This window comes from Poecilia formosa, unplaced genomic scaffold (genome assembly GCF_000485575.1).
Source record: "Poecilia formosa unplaced genomic scaffold, Poecilia_formosa-5.1.2 Scaffold17, whole genome shotgun sequence".
In the NCBI taxonomy this organism is placed as follows: Eukaryota; Metazoa; Chordata; class Actinopteri; order Cyprinodontiformes; family Poeciliidae; genus Poecilia; species Poecilia formosa.
The window spans coordinates 3,624,081-3,643,490 of record NW_006799956.1 but is presented as its reverse complement, the minus strand read 5'-3'; the positions used below and the strand labels follow the sequence as shown (position 1 = coordinate 3,643,490).

The 19,410-nt window shown below is 40.3% G+C and overlaps 1 protein-coding gene across 2 annotated transcripts in view; it reads left to right on the top strand.

Annotated features, from left to right (window-relative positions):
* Window positions 1–19,410, top strand: part of lingo1a (leucine rich repeat and Ig domain containing 1a) — a 154,246-nt gene that overhangs the window by 115,014 nt on the left and 19,822 nt on the right. Inside the window, exon 1 of one of the 2 annotated variants that reach the window (XM_007546791.2) lies at window positions 10,814–11,296. The exons of the other annotated variant lie outside the window; for it this stretch is intronic. The gene's annotated coding sequence lies outside the window, so the exon portion shown is untranslated. Of the gene's footprint in view, window positions 1–10,813; window positions 11,297–19,410 lie in introns of those variants that run through there. 2 annotated transcript variants of the gene reach the window in all.

Below are 19,410 nucleotides of genomic sequence, written 5' to 3'. Positions count from 1 at the left end.
CACACACACACACACACACACACACATACAAATCAAATCTTTCACACAGTTGACATGTTAATGTGCGTGTATGTTGATGTCTGTACAAATGCCTGGAATGAGAAAGAGTGCAAAAGTAAACACAGAGTAGGCTGAGGATTTCAGACAGGAAATAAGTACCTTTCCCTGTGAAGCACAGTCAGTTTAAAGGTCAGAAAGATAGGCACGCTGGATTAAAGTGGTTAAAAAATAGTACTGGCTTTTAGGAAGCGAGTGCTGAGAAGATCCCAAAGGGCAGAGCAAAGAAAGACTGATTGGTCTTGCTTTGCCAGAGCAGGGGATGCATTTGCAAACTGTACTAATCTAGCCTAGAAATAAATTTAAAGCAGACCTTAATGTGGCACTTGCAATTTCCATATGTCTCAATATCTTTTAGCAGGATGCAGAATGACCTAACAGCATCGGCCATGTGACAAACACATTAATGCAAAACTGAGCAATTTTACCAGAAGTTATTGATGCTGTGTGGAGTATCTCACAAATGCAAGTACAGCCCCTCACATTTTTGTAAATGTTTTATTAGATCTTCAGGTGGGACAACACTGAAGATGTAAAGTAGTCAGTCTACAGCTGGTATGACCATGTGAATTTGCCGTGCTCTTAAAATAGCTCATTTAAATGTCATTAACGTCTAAGTGACGGTGAAAATGTCCAAACTGAATCCAAAGTGTGACCAACAATACTTTCCTAGTCTGGCCATTGGCCTCAAACACAGCTGCACTCGATTCTCATCTCCCCTCATTGCATTGTCTGGGATTTGTCCCATTGAGCTTGATTTGTCAGGATGCATTTCATCCTGGCCAATCAGAAAGAGGAGTTATGAACGATGAGTTTCTGTGCTATTTTTAAGTTGTAGTCTGCCTCTAGTTGTAGTTTGGAAATGGAGGAAATGAGGACATGCTTTCAGTCTCTGTTGACCGCGCTTTTAATTTTTTTAAGACGTTTATTTGGCTCTAGTGGGCTTTATTTGAAAGTGCTCAGAAAGGAAATTAGGTAATGAGAGAAAAGGGAAGACATGCGGCAAAGGTCACCAGGCTGAAAATTGAAGCTGCGACGGCCTCATCGAGCACTAAGGCCTCCTCATGTGGGTTGGTCTTAACCCCTGCGCCGCCACAGCACCTTCCAAATGTTGAGCAAATAAACTTTTTGGTTGGCCATGACAGGGGAAGCTGTCCCGGTAAAAGTGCTGTGTGGTCTTGGCCGCCGTGTCGACAGTCTTCCTACAGCCTGGGCTCTTTCTGTCAGATCCTCAGAGACTTCTGAGCCACGTTGAACTTCCAGTGACAGTATGACAGAGTGTGAGAGTGATAACAACCAATCCTACCCACCTGCTCCCTATTTGCACCTGAGACCTTAGAACACCAACGAGTCACATGACACAGGCAAGAGAAAATTGCTAATTGGGCACAATCCTGACGTTTTCACTTAGGGGGTTACTCACTTTTGCTAGCAGCAGTTCAGGCATTATTGGCTGTGTGATGAGTCATTTACATTGCTACACAACCTGTACACTGACTGCTTCCCATAGACTGTCTGTGCACTTCAACAATCAGCATTCTGCTGTACTTCTGTGCCAGGGTCAGTCGTCTTTGATATTTCCACAGCACGGATATTTCTGAACCCTCCACTTCCTGGAAAACTGTCATATTATTGACATGACCAAGCAGGTTGGGTTCAGAATAACCTCTCTTTTACGCCTGAGTGGGAAGACTGGGTTTACCTGCTGTCAGAAACTGCTTCCGCAGGACGACAGGCTGTCAGCTGCTCCTCACCAGAATGACTAAAGTACTGAAAAAAAAAAAAAAAAACGATGAGAAAGTAATTGTTACTTTGGGCTTCTGCTATTTTTTTTCTTGTTTTTATTGGGAGAGGGGATAACAGCACAAAATGTTGCTGTGACTGTACACTTTGAAAGAACTCAAAGACTTGCTCACTCAGCATATAAGACATATTTTTGGGATGTTGTGTCATGTCTCCCTAATACACGTACCAAACTCGAGGCCCGTGGGCCACATTCAGCCCGCCATAGCTTTTTATGTGGCCCTCTAGAGTCTAGACTAAAAAAGTGTGGTTAAATATTATGTAATCGGTCAACTCAATGCAATTTTTATCTGTTTACTGCTAAATTGTATCAATCAGTTCCTCCAGTTTCTTGAGAATTACCACAGAAATTCACACAAAATGAACAAATCCCTGCACTTTCTTGCATTAATAATTGGTAATTTATTACAGATCTTTTTTCAAAAATTGTCAGAAACTTTCTTACTTGTACTAAACAGCTGCCTCAGCTTTAACTGATGTCAGATTATAGTCCATGATCTATACAGCGAGTAACAAAAAGTGGCACTTACTGTCATAAATAAGCGCAAATATTTCCAAATTAGTACCACAACCACTTTGATTTTTATTGTGAAAAATATCACAAAAAAATCGTTTGTAAAATCTTGGAGGGACTGAGAAGGTGTTCAATAATATTATTTAACTTTAAGAATTCATTGATATTTTTAACCGTTTGTGAACAGGTTTTATCAACACATTTTAGCACAACCGGCCCTTTAAGAGCGTTCATGATCTTGATTTGGCCCAAAACGAAAATGAGTTTCGTACACCCCTGTTTGAAAGGATAACGAGAGCAGTCTTTCTCCTGAAGCCACGCTCTTTTACTTAAGTAGAACACATTTATTGAGCAGGAGTTCACAACACAAGAGGAATCATTCACCTTGTTTGATTTTCCTTAAAATAGTGCAGTCCAAGTTGAAAAAGCTTTTCTTTTTTTTTTCCCCGTTCAGCCACAAGAGAATACCGTTCTCCAATACCTTCACCGACTATAAAGAAAGTCAGGAAACAAGGCTGGCTCTAGTTCCCCTGTTGCACAACCGTATAAATCCAGATCAGCTTTTGTTTGTCTATTGAGATTAATCGAATACAAAGCAGCACTGCTGTTGGTTTTCCACCTCCAGCTAAAGAGGGAAGCTTTACATTGAGGTCCTCCTAATATTTACACCAGGAAAAAGTCAGCTGGTAAATTAATCGTTTGTAAATCTGAACTAATATTTTCAATCAAAACAGCTACATGTGCAATAATCAATATATGCATTAGGGCTGTATTAAGTTGAATAAATGTACGGATGTATTCAACTTAAAACAATGAGATGGCATGAGATTTTTTTTTTTTAAATGTTTTTTCTTTATCCATTTCAGGATGGAAGTGTTTCATCTTCTGAGCTACAGAGGAATAGTGTCAATAGTAAAAAATTTGTTTCTTGCTATTAGGAAGTTACAGAGCAACTTTAACGATTCACCAGCCAAGCATTGTTTTTTTCAACAAGGTAGCCCCCAAAATGCATCCACACACACACTACCGAATTTAAAATGCTTCCTTGTACATTTAATATATATATGATATTGTAGCCTAGTCTTATGGTACATTTTGCAGAAGTTTTGTCAACACTGGTTATGATTGTTTCACTTCAGCTGCTGGATTCCTCCAGGGGCTGACATGGCAGGAGACCTGGTCTTATTTTCTGATTGATTAGCTAATAACTATGTCACCGCCTGCGGTCTGCGGCAGACTGTGTGTACGGCTTGAAACACTCGGCCCAAAGTGGGTTAGGAGATCACAAAGAATGAGCCAAAAGAAAAAGAAAAAACTGTTTGTTTACCTTGATGCGGTTTCAAAGAGCGCATCCTTTTATTTTGCTTGGATACATAAAAAAAATGTGTTTTCTCTAATATTCTTAATGGTGTGGCAGGATGAGGATTAGCCAACGCTAATGAACTTTCATGATCAAAGTCAACAGCTAAACATATTCATGATCCACTGTGGCACAGAGCCATGAAAAAAATATCTGACTTGTGATATGGTTAGTCCATGTTTAATTCATTTCAAGGATATATGCATTTCTTTCCAGTCTGAATTATGCAGTGAGACATACATGAAAATATTTGATGGTATATTTTATTTGCAATTTAGCATTTTTTGTTTCTCCCGGATGCAGACGTGATTGTATGATAGTTCTCCATCTTTCTTCTCTACCTTGTTTTCTGCTGTCGTGCGTTTTGTCACCTCCACTAAACAGGAATAAGATTATCAAATTGTAAACCTCATGTGGGTCTACAGCTGTTGTCACTGATCAAAAATCCAAAGAACTTACTGTTCTGTTAAAGGTTATTATCGCATATACTTAGGACAAATGTAAATAGAAAAAAGAAGTACATTTCCACCAAAAGATTAACTAGAAAAAATATTCAGAAGTTTTGAAACTCAGAAATTTCCACATTTCTTTCTAGAAAATCTCTGAGATTAATCTAAAAAAATTCTGAGTTTTTCTAGAACATTTTTGACTTTTAGAACTTTGAAACGTTCCCGTTTCTTTCTAGAAAATTTCTGGGACTGATATCAAAAAATATATGTGTTTTCTCCTAGCATATCTTTGACTTTTCAACTTTTCAACAGAACTTTCTACCTTTTTCCTAAAACATTTCTGAGATTAATCTAAAAAATCATGAGGTTTTTTTTTTTGGCAGAAATTCACTCCTTTATCAACGTAGGATAGAATCCAGACTTCATATCTTTTTTTACAAGTTCATCTTCTCTCCTAAGCTTTCATTCGTCTAGTTTTGTCAGAGCCAACCTTTTCTCGTGACATAAATGAAACATAAAACAGAGTTCTTTGTACTTTCTTCCCTAGCTGGAGATGTGATTGTGCTCCGTGTCCAGGCCTTTCATGGAGCCAAGCATGTCCTTGTGACAGAACCACATCACTCCCGACACAGCAAAAATTTCAGGTGTGTGTGCGCGGCGCCGTTGAGAACAAAAGAAATTAATCATTGACGGGATGCTCTCAAACCCAGTGGCGTCACAGGTGTCCATTGTTACCTCAGATGTTGTTTGGGGCTCTTCATCGGGGCGGAGTGAACGGCGACCCGGACTGTGAACCCAGCCTCTGTCCTGCCTCCCATGACGTGCATCCTGCCAAAGCTCATTTTCTCTTGTGCGTTCTTCCTCTGCTGAATGGCGCTCTCATCCACCACCAAATTTGTCACCACATACAAAGTTAAAATAAACAAAAAAAAAAAAAAAAAAAAAGGGATTACGGAGCAGCTGCTCGGACGAAGCGTGTTGCCCAAACATCACAACTCAAAAGGATTCTTTCCACTCGACGTTTGCACTCGCAGGCGGAACGTGCCAGCTGGGTTGAAACCTGAGGAGGGGGGTGGAGGGAGGCGGGTATTTTGTTGAGGCTACGTTTTTGATCCGGTCAGTTCTAGTGTGCTGATCTGGAAAGAAGAACGGCCAGCTCGGCCCCAACGCCTTCCCTCCCCTGAGGAGGGGTTTCACGGCCAGGGGTGCGAGGGTGCAAGGTTGCCTTGGCCATGCGTGAACTGATGCTGATGACATTCACATGTAGCTGGGATGCCTGAGTGACTCGAGAAGTCCTGTGGGTCTTTGCAGAAAGGTTTTAGGATACAGGAAGGACAGAAACACTTGTGCTCTAATATTTTAGGAGTTTTTTTTCCTCATTTTCTTTGCGAGTTATGAGGAGATATTTCGCTGAAATATGCAAGTCAGGCCCAGGTCGGGCAACGACATGTTGATGCAGTACCTTACTAATGAATGCTCAACAAACTCAGTGTGCTTTTACTTGTGATATGGAAGCGAAAGGACAGATGGTTTTAAAAGATTTCTGTCAGTAATCTACTCAGTAATTTGTAGAATCACCTCTTTTGTTCCACTTAGAGCTGCAAGTCTTTTGGACTTCTCCTGCTTCGTACATCTGAAGAATGTGCATCCGTTCTTTCTTCTCTACAAATTACCTCAGGCTCAGTCAAGACTGGATGGGTGCCACAGATTGTCAATTGAAGTAAGGTTCAGGCTTTGACTGGGGCGTTTATTCAGAGCACTTGGCTGTAGAGCTGCTGTTGTCCTGTTGGAAGTTCAACCTCTTGTGGGAAAATGGAAATTGTGCTTTTTTTCTGGCTTTCTTTAACCAATGAGTTTTAAGAATAGAAATCTTAATCGATGAATCATAATTTGTATCGACACATGGAGCATAAAATCAGCCAAGAAAAGCATTCAGACTTTACTTATTTTATTCACTTTCAGCGCTGAAAGGAGACGTTTTTACCCTCACATTCGAGAAGAGTTTCTAAAAAAGTCTGTGCAGCGTCTGAGGAGAAGGAGGAGGGTAGCTGATTGTATGGACTGAAGACCCTCCCTGAAATCACACCATGTCTCTGTGGCCTGATAAGTTTCTGTTTTTCTGAGAAATGGACCTTGGCGTCTAACAGAATCAAAAATGTAACTATTTACAACGGGTCCTTTGTCTAACAGCATGTAACTCTTTCTCGACCTGGTAAAGCGTCTCATCATTCCCCCCAAATAAAGGGGGAGACAAACCCTAGAGTAGACACTGTCCCTATCCGGAAACATCCCCTGAGGCTGTTACAGACGTTGACATGTATTTGATCATTCATGTTGTCTTTCATTTCATTTCATTTCACTTGCATTTGGTGGAGGTAAAAACAGATAGGGCACCCCACGCCTCCGAGGCGGTGGATCGAAATCACGATGTCTCCCTTACAGTCTAATGAAGAATATGTAAAGAAATGAAATGTTAAAAGATGTTAAAGTGTTAAAAAAAATAGTTAAATGTTAAAAAGAATAAAATGTTAAGATAATATTTCAAAATTAATAAACCATAGAAAGGATGCAATGTTAACAAATTAAATGAAATGTTAAGAAAATCTTAGAGTTAATGAGTATTTAAGGGTAACAGAGTATAAAACGAATACAATCATAAAATTGCAAACCAATGGGGTAAATCAGCATCACATGCAGTCCGATGGAAATATAATGAGATTAATAAGCTAAAATTAGTAAATAGGCATAAAATGCAGTAAGATTTACTTGTAATGAGATCAATAAAATGGAATCAGATCAGTCTTTGTTATAACAAGACCTGTCAACATCAAATCAGTTTCTGTGTGTGTCCAGATGCAGAGGCAGCGCAGCTAAGGGTTGCTCCTTGAAGCTGAAGATCAGGCTTTTTTTTTTTCATACTAAGCCAATAGAGCATCAATATATCAATAACATCTGTTATTTAAGTTCTCCTCTTAATGTTAAATAAATGCTTAAATTAAGTAACACATTTCAACCTTCAACAATAACTTTGCTTGTTTTAAGTGTTGGCATATTCATTCAAAATCAGAAACCAAACAAAAAATCATGTAAAGGATCAGATTATGAAATGAATGTGCAAAACTGCCCACAGTCATGTTTTATCAAAGAAATATCATTTGAAATGTATATAAGATTTATCCCTAATAGAAACTTTACCAGAAATCTTAAACCATATATAAATCTTTTGCTTTTGTTATTTTAATGAGATTCAATCAAATAGTCCTCATTTAACAAGAAGTAACCCGCTATACTAAAGGCTTGTAAAATATCATCAATAGTGTGAAAAGTTAATGATCCGTGTTAAATTAAGATCCCTTGTAATATGTTCCATTCATGTAATAAAAGACAACCTTATTTTGTCTCAGACCAAAAACTATAAATTATGATTATGAGAAATGTTTAGGCATTATTACCTTGGATCAACAATTACACATAGAACTAGATTTTTTTTTTCTGTCAATCTGTTTTACCCCCTTTAAGCAGTTCCATAATTGCTCATTTGTAAATCCCAATTTAGACCAATTTTAATTTGAATCCTCATATTTTCTTTCAATTTTAAAACCTCATATAATGATTAGCCTGTTTTGCAAGAATAAAGTTAACCCTGTCACTACATATTTAACTGACTTATTTTATTCTCATCATGGTTTTAAATCCCAAAAGTTCAACAATTTTAACCTTTGAAAAAAAAATTTTTTTTTTGAAAACCCATCTATAAAATATTTATTTAACTGAATTACCCTCTTTTGTAGTATTTATTACATTTATCAATGCTTTTGGCAGTTTTGGGGAGAAGCTTGATACAACTAGATTTATTAAATGATATAATGTTCAGGTTAGACCTTTCTGCATGACTTGGTTAAAACCACCTGTTATTTCAAATTATAGCAAGAGAGATGCAGCAATCAAACAATACCTTCCATGTTTTAAGAAACACTGTTTTGTAAAATCTATTTGACACGTAATATCATTGTTAATTTTAATGTATTCAATTCAGAATATTCAGTATTACTTCAGGTGACAAAAACGTGATTTTAATTTGAAAAAAAGTTTTTTTTAAGCAAAACTCAGTTGACTTTTCTCATGGTGACATGCATTAACAATTCAATATTAGCTTTTTTTTTTTTTTTTNTTTTTTTTTTTTTTTTTGACAACCCATCTATAAAATATTTATTTAACTAAATTACCCTCTTTTGTAGTATTTATTATATTTATCAATGTTTTTGGCAGTTTTGGGGAGAAGTTTGATACAACTAGATTTATTAAATGATATAATGTTCAGGTTAGACCTTTCTGCATGACTTGGTTAAAACCACCTATTATTTCAAATTATAGCAAGAGAGATGCAGCAATCAAATATATAACAAATAGACCAGCAGAAAGAAATTACTAATAAATTATCTTACATATGCATAGTTGTATGCTTTATATAGAGATTTTCCTTAGCTTTGATTGTATATCTCACAATTTTGTAATTTATCGTTGTTTATTAAACTCTGAAAGCTGAGTGGCTTTAATATTCTGTCCTAGAAGGCGGTTAGATGTGCCCTTTTGAGCACCTGCCCCTTTAGTGGTCTCTGCACGGCCCTGACAACACCTAATATTTTATTAATTGCAATTTAATAAGGATAATACCATTTAGTTAAAAGTAACATGACTTGAACTAGTTTAATTTGTAGTTTCATATTAACAGCACTGGTATTGTCTAAATCGGGCTGAATTTATAACACTAAGTTAGTCAAACATATAATCAATACTAGTGTAACGTTAATTAGAAAATGTCTAGAATTAATGTGTTTCTATTAAAAACTTTGATCTAAGAGGATGTAGGAGTTCTGAACCACTTTGGTTACCAGGCTTCATGTCAATTTAAAATTACTGCAGAACGAGACATAAGACTTTCAGAAAATATCTAAACTCTTCCCAAAAACCGTTTTATCTGTTGAAGTAGGAAAGAAATGCAATTAAAGTCAGAAGTGATTAAGGCAGCAACATGCGCTCTGCTGCCTTCCTGTTGAGAGGAAAGAGACATTGACTACTGGCAAACAGCTGCGCAGGACAACGGTACCAAATCAGGACACACAGAACAGTAAACATACGCTTTGCATGGGACACAGAGACAGGAGCTCCAACATAGTAACACAATGGGTGCACACATACAAACACAACATAACTGAGCAGACATACGAACCGACAAGTTACAATACCGAAATACCAACCAAACATTTAAAACAAGCTGCAATCAACAGAAAAGACAGAAACAGAAAATGTTTGCTCTGTGGCAGAACCTTTCACTCTCAGCCGTTTTTTTTTTTGTTTTTTTTTTTTGCACACACAATCGCTCCCAGGGCTTTTCACACACACACACACACACATAGAAATGGATCCACACTTTACAGCTCCTATTTGTGTCCTCTTTACAACTTTTATTATACTTCTTCAGAGGAGCAGTTCGACGATCAACCTTTATCTTATTCTTTTATCTTTTTCCTATGGTGGACCGCTTTCACCGCATTTCACGTTTCTCAAGCGAGTCTCAGATTGGCTATCACGTTCTTTTCCGAGGGCAGAACTCCCCAAGGGCAAAACCAAAGAGCAGAACTCCTTTAACCTCTGTGGCTTATTAGCAGCAGCCCTGTGATTCACAATCTGGACCTTTTTACTGTTAAGCAGCGACTTATTCCCCCCCACCCCCACCCCCCCATCATTACTAACCTTTTCTAATCAATGAGCACCCTGGGCAGTGATTACAAAGGAAACTTTATCATTCAGCTCCTACGTAACACTGTTAAGAGGTATTTAAATTCACATCCTGCGCATTGAGAGCCATCCGGTGACATTGAATGTCCCCTATTATGACACTTACAGAGCAATAATGTGCTCGCCTCTCACTTCAGAACATATTACAGGAGGGTGAAAGAAATAGGAGTTTAACCGTGTGAAATATTTATTCTCTTTGCCTTAAACACTCCTCTCCTATCTCTGCCCCGGCGGTGCCTGAGACCCCATTTTTAAACTCGCAGGGGGATAGATAAAGGATCAGATATGTGTTAGACAACACTCTGCAGGGCCCGCCTCTTGGAAAAGAGGGATATGACCACTGTATGTGAAGCCCACAGCGCCATCAGGCTTTCAAACGAGGTACTGCGAGCCTTTCACAGACTCCTATCACTCTTAATTCAGCCTCAGTTAGGAATTTGATTTTACTTTCGTGTTTAAATCTTGCTTATCGGTAGTTTCCAGAGATAATGCGGGGTGTTTTGTTGCAATTTCCCTCCCTTTTTGGAGTTAAAAATGCAGAAATTAGCGTTAAATAAAATAAATTAACGTTAAGATAAATAAATAACAGCAAAGTAGCGGTTCCCTCACAGGCTCGCGCTCCATCAGTTCAAACCGCACACAGTCACGCGCACAGAGAGACACACTTTGAGTTGGATCCCGGGTAAGGACTGCGTTCCGCTGATCATCTCCAACCCTCCTTTCCAAGCAGGCGGATTGCTTCTGCCTCTGACGACAGCCAGTCACACATACACACACCGACACACACACACACACACACACACACACACGCAGGGCTGCTCAGAGCGGAGTGGCTGAGGAGAGACCGCATCAAGGAGCCGCGTACCCGCCTGCTTACAGAGGAGTCGCGCGTGGGAGTCGATAACCGTCTCTACCTGCCATCTGCATTCCTGCCTTTTTATTCCCGGTACCCTATCGGACGAGTTTGGTGCTCTGAAGGAGGGAGTCCCATCACCACCGAGACAGAGGACCGAGGCTTGTGTTTTTTCTCTCTCTCTCTTTTTCTTTTTTTTTTTTTTTTAGTGTGTGTGTTTTTTGAAGGGGAAGATTTTTTTTTTCGTCTGAAACATACATTAGAGCTGCGGTCGCTGTGGAGAATTTCACTGGAAATCAGGCGGTGTGCGTTTCCCCTCGGTTTGTTTCGTGAAAGCCGTCTTTTAAAGGCGGGAGGGGATGGACTTGAGATAGTGCGTCTCAATTTGAGTGCTGGTGGCTGGGAGTTGCCGTCTCGGAGAGATGCGAAAGCATGCTTGGAAGCTGTGAGCGCTACCGCAGGTGAGTATCTGTAAACGATAATGATGGACTGTGTGGGCTTCTAAAAGTCCCTGTTCTGTATTTGGAGTAATGTCTCCGTAGCTGAGCGTTTCTCTGTCTGCGTTTCTGTAAATGCGGTTTAATGTGGCGCGCGGCCAAAGACATAGGTATGGCAAGACATGGATATACATAATGCAGCCAAATCTGTTCGGAGGGAAATATCTGTCAGTGCGAGGGAAAGAGGCTTTCTTAAAAACCCCGAACTCACTGTAATGTTAGATATGGGGCAAAATAAATATGAAAAACAAGGCTGTACCTCCGACGGTCAGAGCAGAATCTGTACTGTAGACAGGACAGAGAAACAGACCAGCAGAAAATAAGGACTTGAGCTTAGGCGCGTCCTCTGCAGGTATAAACATTAATCAGCACTGATTTCTGTTCTTTATTTTTACATTTATGATTAATACATATTTTTACGGCTTATCGTGTTCCTCCCCCCCTCCCTCTCCTGTCCACCATACTGTCCATGTCTGTAAGGTGAAGAAGGCTTAAACCATTCATCAAATTTAATTGTCCCGCGATGGAGACTGGGTGAGTGTGTGAGAAGGAAACGGAATGTAGACCCTGCCTTTCTGTTTGGTGTGTGTGTGTGTGTGTGTGTGCGCGCGCGTGTGTGTGAAAAAGGTGGAGAGTTGCAATTACAAAACGTTACCTTAGTCTATCCCTTATTTGCCAGCGTTTTGACTGTGCTGAGATAACATTTTGTCTTCGTGTGTAAGTCGTGAACCACCCGTGAATGCCATTTTTTAATGGATCTGCAAAAGATGGCTATCTCTTAAATGGGCAGCTGAGAGGAGGAAGAAGAAAAAAAAGAGAGAAAATGCAAGCAGGATTCTGCAGATATGCAGGGTTTTTTCTGTCCCCCCCCCCCATCTCTCTCTCTCTCTCTCTCTCTCTCTCTCTCCTGAATTAACTTGGGACTCTTTGTTTTGAACGGGATGACAGTCAGCAGGGGTCTATATATAGCTTCGGCTGCGACAATATGGGACACAGGAAGAAACTTGCGCGTTTATGGTTTGTGGTTGCACACACTCCGTCTGTCTGTTGTTTGTTATTCAAGGCAGCGTTTGGCAGAAGTAAGAAAAAATATTACACCAGTGGCTCCAGATAATTCTCATTTTCACTCTGCCTTTTCTGAGTGTATGTTATGTGTAAAAGAAAGGGAGAGGGGAAAAACGTCTACAATGCACACAAAACCCAGTGCAGGCTGTGCCTGCGGTTATTCATAAAGCTTTATATGTTATAAATAACTGGAGGGAGCGGACTAGCAGATAGAGGAGCAGCAGGAGCCTCTCCTGCTTTATCAGAACCCACAATCCAATGTGATAGTTAGATGATACACTTTGAGGCATCACATGGAGGCAGGGGCCTGGGTGTGGCACACTCCTCATTCCCCCCCATCCAGCCCTCAGTGATGACCATAAAAGTGACTGTTTTGTGCTGTGTTTGTGTTTACCAGACCTGTAGTGACTTTCAAATGACCCCATCAAACTGATTGTTTCCTTTAATCTGCTGCTGGTGGGCTCACGCCACCCGGCTCCTAAGTTTTCTCCTGGATTTCCTCAACAACCGGCGGGCTCTGCCTTAGTTAATCATGGCCGTTTCGCTATAGCAGAGAGGGCCGAGCGTGCATTGCGATGGGCCCTCTGGGTGCCTTCGCTAAATTAATGTGCTGTAGCTGACCTTGGCTATCTAGTGCCATCAATAGGATTCACCTTTTTGCCCCGCTGTAGGGGGGGTGTTGGCATATTGCAAAGGCCTGTCTTATCCTACAGCGTTACCCCGCTGTCGACATCCCGTATTGAATTACGGCACCCGTTGATCAATGCTCGCAATAACCCCGAACCTCCTGCGTAGCGGCCAGTTTAATGCAGGAGCATCAGATATCCCAGGAAAAGAATCATGCTCCTCGTAACGTGGTTCATGGAGGTATGCTTAGATATTAGTGTATTAGTAATCCAATCATATACAGACAGAACGGAGAAGAAAAACAATGAGAGCAGCCTCAGAGTGCGCGCTGCATTAATAATTCATGGAAGAAATCAGCTTGAGCGTAGATTTGACAGCAGACCGGAGCAGGCGAGACAGAGTGGGTGGCGGCGGTGCGGACGGTAACGTTAGAGCACGGTGACTGATCACAGCCTTGCTTTTTTTTTTTCTCTCTCTTGCTGCCACACAAAATGACCAGCAGTGTTATTAGCGAGTGGGCTAATGCCGGCTTATGACGTGTTCTCATGTCTCCTGGAGACGCTTTCATCTGGGGGTGCAAAGCTGACACCTACTGCAGCGACAAGGTGTTTATTAGCTCCCAGTTGTGAGACCACTCTACCTACATGATGTTACGGTGACATGGAGCTGCTAGTTCTCACACGGGACGCCAATTATGTTGTTTTTTTCTTTTTAAACCAGGAGTCAGATGCCATTCCACTTGATGCCACAGTGTCTCGGTTCGGCAATGCCCTAGGCTGGGTGGCATCTGCATGTAAGGCCCTGCTAAGGGATCACAGTGGCCGTTTGATGCGAGGGAGAGGGAAGATCTTGTTTGTCCTTGGTGGATGTCAGCTGAATTAAAGGAGGAAGGATGGTTGTGATTGTTGTAAAAAAAAAGACATCTGAGATTTAAGGTTCTTCTTTTTTGCGGTTTCAGCAGTGCTTTTCCTTTTAGAGGCGTTAAGTCCTGGGAAGCATCTGTCCTTAACGTAATGCAACCTGAGCGCCCTGTTATGGCTTCCTGTCATTAAGCAAGTGGCTCTGCATTTGTTGTGTTTATGTTTATCTTATATCTATGTAATACAATTAGGATTTGGATTTTGCTTAATTATGCTCCACAAAATCCAGTTATACACTGAAATGCAGTATGATTTTACTGTTATACTGTCAACAGTACTGATAAGACCAAGCCAGTGACAAAACATCAAGCTGTTGTTTCAGACTAAATGGACGTCATTATCTGTTTATGACACAGAGCCCAATCAAAACTGCGGTGCTGTGGTAAGGTAGCAACCCAGCTGCCTGTTTGTCCTTCACTTGGCCTTTGGTACTGTCATGGTGCCTCTCAATGAATCATCAAAAATCAATTGCTTGATTAAAATTTCACTGTCCTTAATCCTTTAATGTCAGACACTTTAGCATAAGTGATTTATACCAATTCAGATTATGGCTGCAACATTTATACTGAACCAGAAAACAGCACTTGATACATTCAGGAGCTGGATTTTTAGCTGGAGCTAAGACGTACCTCAATGTTTTCTCAACTGAACAATGTCCAAGTTGCTACGCAATGTTTACTCTGCTTTTGATGAACCAACAGCAGACTGACGACTGGTAGACTCAAGGAAACATGTTCTGCATTCACAGCAACGCTGTTCAACACAGAAAACCAAGATAAACCATAACACTAATTTCTTGTGGAGGGGGTGATGGGAGGAGGATTGGTGTTGTCTGGCTACCTGTCAAAGACAATAAAAAAACCCAGCTGCAGTTATTTTGGGTGACTCTCTATCCTAACACAGCTTCGACTATGCTCAGAATCTTCTTAATTTGATGCTAAGTGCCATTAATGACATCCTGCAGAGTGCTTTGAATTCCACAGATCGCTTTAAAAGCACATTTAGAAGAATATGTATGCCTAAGACAATGTCCAGGAGTACAGTGGTTGGCTCCCAGGAGTGCGTGTCCTCACATCTCTTATTTTGGTTGAGTCAACAAAAGCTTGCTTCCTCGTAGACATAGCAACAAAGTTCATAGACTGCAACAACAGCTGCCTTTTCATCCACGAAACTCCTCTCACATTTGCTCCCTCAGTGTGGTAAACATTGTGATTTCTGCACTAGATCCAGCAATAAGTGAGAAAGAGAAGAGGATTAGTGCACGTGAACGTAATCACTACAGCATGTCTGGGAGGTGTTGATTAGTGGAATAAGACAGAAACAGCCTCTTCCTGTCAGCGTTGCAGCAGTGTCGTGCCCGCTCACTTGGACATTAAGTAATTCTGCTGCAGAGACATGTTTATCACTCCAGATATGCTGTGCAGAACGGCTGCAGCTCAGTCGACGGAGTGGGCGTCCTTCAACTGGAAGGCTGTTTCTTTGATGCACAAGTCACCCAGTCCTCATGTCAAAGCATCCTCTGTAGTCAAAGATACTGAACCCTCTCATTACCTCCCAATGTTTTCATCACTGAAATCATAGTCGTAATCCGAAAAAGACAAGGTCGCCCCCTAATCATACAAATTTCTGTATCTGTTTTGCATCAGATCTTGACAGGTCTGTTGCGTTTGCAAGTATTCAATCAGCTCCTGTTTTCAGCTGAACGCAAGGATTTTGCTTACGCCGTTTGTAGATCTTTAAAAGACGTATCATCTTAAAAAGCTACAGGACAAGCCAGCGGGTCAGGGGTTGGGCAAATGTTATTGTGCTGACAGAGGGCTTTCGCTTCTTCCAGGCGAAAGCATTTGTATTCACTGCATGCGGGACAAGCGAGTGTCTATTCTGGCACTTTTGTTGCCAGGAAGACTCACTCGTCCATCTTTTAAATGACTGAGTTAATGTCACCCTGCTAATCTGCTAGAGGGGGCTGCGAATCATATCGACTGAGGCATTTGAAGGCATTTGACTGGCAGCTTTGAAAGGGTGACTGGAGCCGGAGCGCTTCAGTGGAAGTCATCCAAGTTAGCATTGCCCAGGCTAAAACACATTCTGTACTTTCGGTCGTTTGCAGCTTGTTGCCCATATGTTGTACAGACGGTACAGTATGTGGACATAACTAAGGAAGTTTCTAGGTTACGTCGAGGGTCCTTTTTTCTTTCCCAGACAAAGACGATTATTGCTTCATTTGATTTATGCGCGAGTATTATTATTATTATTATTATTATTATTATCTATTTTCTCTTTGAGAAGAGACTGCAGGAATTGCTGTGCAGTAAGACAGGGTTGTGTGGCAAATATCACAACACGCTGCCATCGCCTCTGCTGAACTCATCATGTCCAACGACTCTATTCAGAAGTGATTGTAAACACAACTGTGGGACAGAAGCAGCTCCACTTACGCACCCCCACTCGAATGGAGCATATGATCTTTTTCCATAAGTGGGAGCAAGAATTCAGTTCGAGCACCACCCTGCTGCTGTAATGGCGGCTAAAATACCCCACTGAGAATCAGAATTCACAAAGTTCAGCATTTAGGTGAAGTGCAAGTGCTCTCGGCTCCCTTTCCTCCGTCTAGTGGGCTAACCAGGGGCTCTGGAGGTGAAGTTGTGTTTTATGGCAAATCTGCTGGCGGTGTGTTTCAGGTGAGTTTCAGTCACTGGAAGCATTCATAATTAATGAGTTCTTGGCTCCTATGTAAATTGTAGGATTGTGTTGACACATGGCTCATGGAAACGAGATGAGATCCAGCAGTATTTTGGGGGAAACTAAGAACGTCGTTTTTTCTTTACACAAATAGTAACAGCATAATATATACTGATGTTTTTATGTTAACATCCTACTGACAGACATTTGAAACAGTTACACAAGTTTGACCTTTGGGCTTCATACCTTTTTGTTTTGATGTTTTTTTAAAAGATAAAGCTGTTTTCCACTGGTACATTTTGGCTGAAGTATGCAGTTTTATTACATGATCAGAATTTAATCAAGTCATTTTTGGGTTCCACGTTGAAAAATCCCTGAAAATAGAAAAAAAAGTTTTGAGTTTTGCCTTAATCTAAACCATTCAATCCAATATGACAGCAGCATGTTTGAAACATAGCAGCAGCTCCACTGAAAATACGCCCTTCTTGTCCTTCTGACTATTAGGAATAATGTTTCATGCACCTAAAATCATGATATAATTATACATATGTAGGTTTGTCACAGTAATACATTTTGCTGGACTATAAATTCATCCAGAAATTATTGCAATAAATGATAATATTGTTGTTTTGAGACCATTTTCAAGAAATATTGAGTTAATGGTGTAGTAATGCAATAACACATTCTCAAAGATCAATGAACTTTCAATTCTGAAATATAACAAAATAACAAATGAAATATAAAGTTTCTGTAGACAGAATTGTCCTTCAAAATAAGGGTTAGTTTAGACCAAATCACCAGACTGAAGACTTTTGTCATCCAGTTTTTGTAGAGAGAAAAGAGAAAAATGATAAATCATGCAAATAGAAATTAAGCTTGTTTTAATTTATTATATGATCAAATGATTTATTGCGACAGGCCTATGCATGAGTATTTAACATTTTGGTCTGGTGATAGTGAAACTCAGTCATAGCTGCTGCGTTTAGTGGTAATAGGATTTTACAAAGCAGATGCCAATTAGCGTCATTAGTGGTTGACGGTTCCCTTCTTCAAAATAAAAGTCTCAAAGATACTCAGAGGATAACAAGAATAAATCACTTATGTTCATCCATAAAAACAGCTTCACCATATGAAGTCACATATAGTTAGCAGAATGACAGACCTTAATAAAACAGACTTCTGAAAATACATGTCATTTTAATTAAGCAACATCTTGTGCCAGAAGATATTTTTACCATTAAAAGTAAATAATTTCTTGGTTTACCTTTTGACTTAATGCAGTTTCCGTTTCTGTTTAATGGTCCTTAAGAAGGCTTAATTAAAAGGCACTAATCCGATTAGAGTTCAGTAAGAACATGGACACCCCCTTTCTAAAATGCTGCCACAACAATAGAAGAGCTATCCACCATGATGCTTCCTCATTGAAGTGTTGTCACATAATTCAAACATTTTAACATGCTTCAGGCCCATTATCCCCTCCATTTCTGTTAGATCAGAGAAGTTGCTTTTCATCCATTCAAAGTCAGCTCCCATTCGTCATGTGATTCAAAACAACAGGCCCTTTGCATTGAGGAAAAAAGGGGGAGAGGCTTTTAGTTCCCTAAAAGCTATATTACCCCGTCTCTTTGGTCCTCTCCGTCCATCTCTTTCTCTCTCCCTCTCTCCTCTCCTGGTTTAACTTTCCTAAAAGCTCACTCCTTCTGTCCGCCTGTCTAGCCTGTCTTTTTCCTCTTCTTTCCTCATCTAGCCTTTCTTTCACCCACTCACTGTCAACACAGTAAGAGAAAGAGAGGGGGAGGGAGGAGGGAATTGGAAAAACAGAGCACTGCAACAAAGAACAGCTAATACTGTTGATGGAAGAGAGCGAACGTGCTGGGAGGAAACAAGAGGTCAGATTACGGGTTATCGACCGGACCGGGTGGCATAAACGATGTGTTCGTTTGATGGACCTCCAAAAAACTGGAATATTCCAACCAGAACTCAGACATGAGTCAGAGCTCCACTGAAATTTGCAGGAACACGGCCTCCTTACTCCCACATTAGTAATCTTTATAAAATTGATTTCATTGCTAAGCAAAATTCAAAGTGTCATTTTATGTTAATTCTATTAGATATGTCTTCCCAGATTATTGGGAAGCAAAAATGTGCCTTGCCTTGACACAAATCAGTGCATTAGTATCTCAACTAAGTGGTCCAAAAAAAAAAAAACACCACCAATTACATTCATTCTTTCAAAATTAGAAATCACAATAAATTAATCTTATAGATGACATCCTAACTGTAATAAACAATATAAGATATTTGAGGATGCACCAGTCTGGCTGAGATGTACTTCTGCTTTTCTTTTCTTTGATTTGATCTGCCGAGTCCAGCTTTGACAGATTTAGGGTGCGTTCTCACCAGCCCTGTTTAGTCCATTTTCATCGTACTCTACTTGGTTTGTGAACAATAGCGAACTCTGGTGGTTGAAGTGAACTCTAGGGAAGTTTGAATGCAAACCAGTCTTCTCCAAAAGTAGGAAATACAACCAAACAAATGCTTTAGCCAAGGCTAGCTGGAGAAGGAGCTTGTGGTCTTTTATCACAAACAAGAAAGAAATCCTACAACCACTAGAATTTGATGCTACTACATTTTGGGTTACATTTTGTGAAGAAATTACGCTCATGTTTTCTTTGGAGGTTTTTGTGTAGTTTACATCAGTTGTTCTTGGTGCAGCGCCACCACAGGCAAGGAGGGGAACAACCCAATAGTTTGGGTTGTTTGACGCAGTGCAGTGTGAAAGTG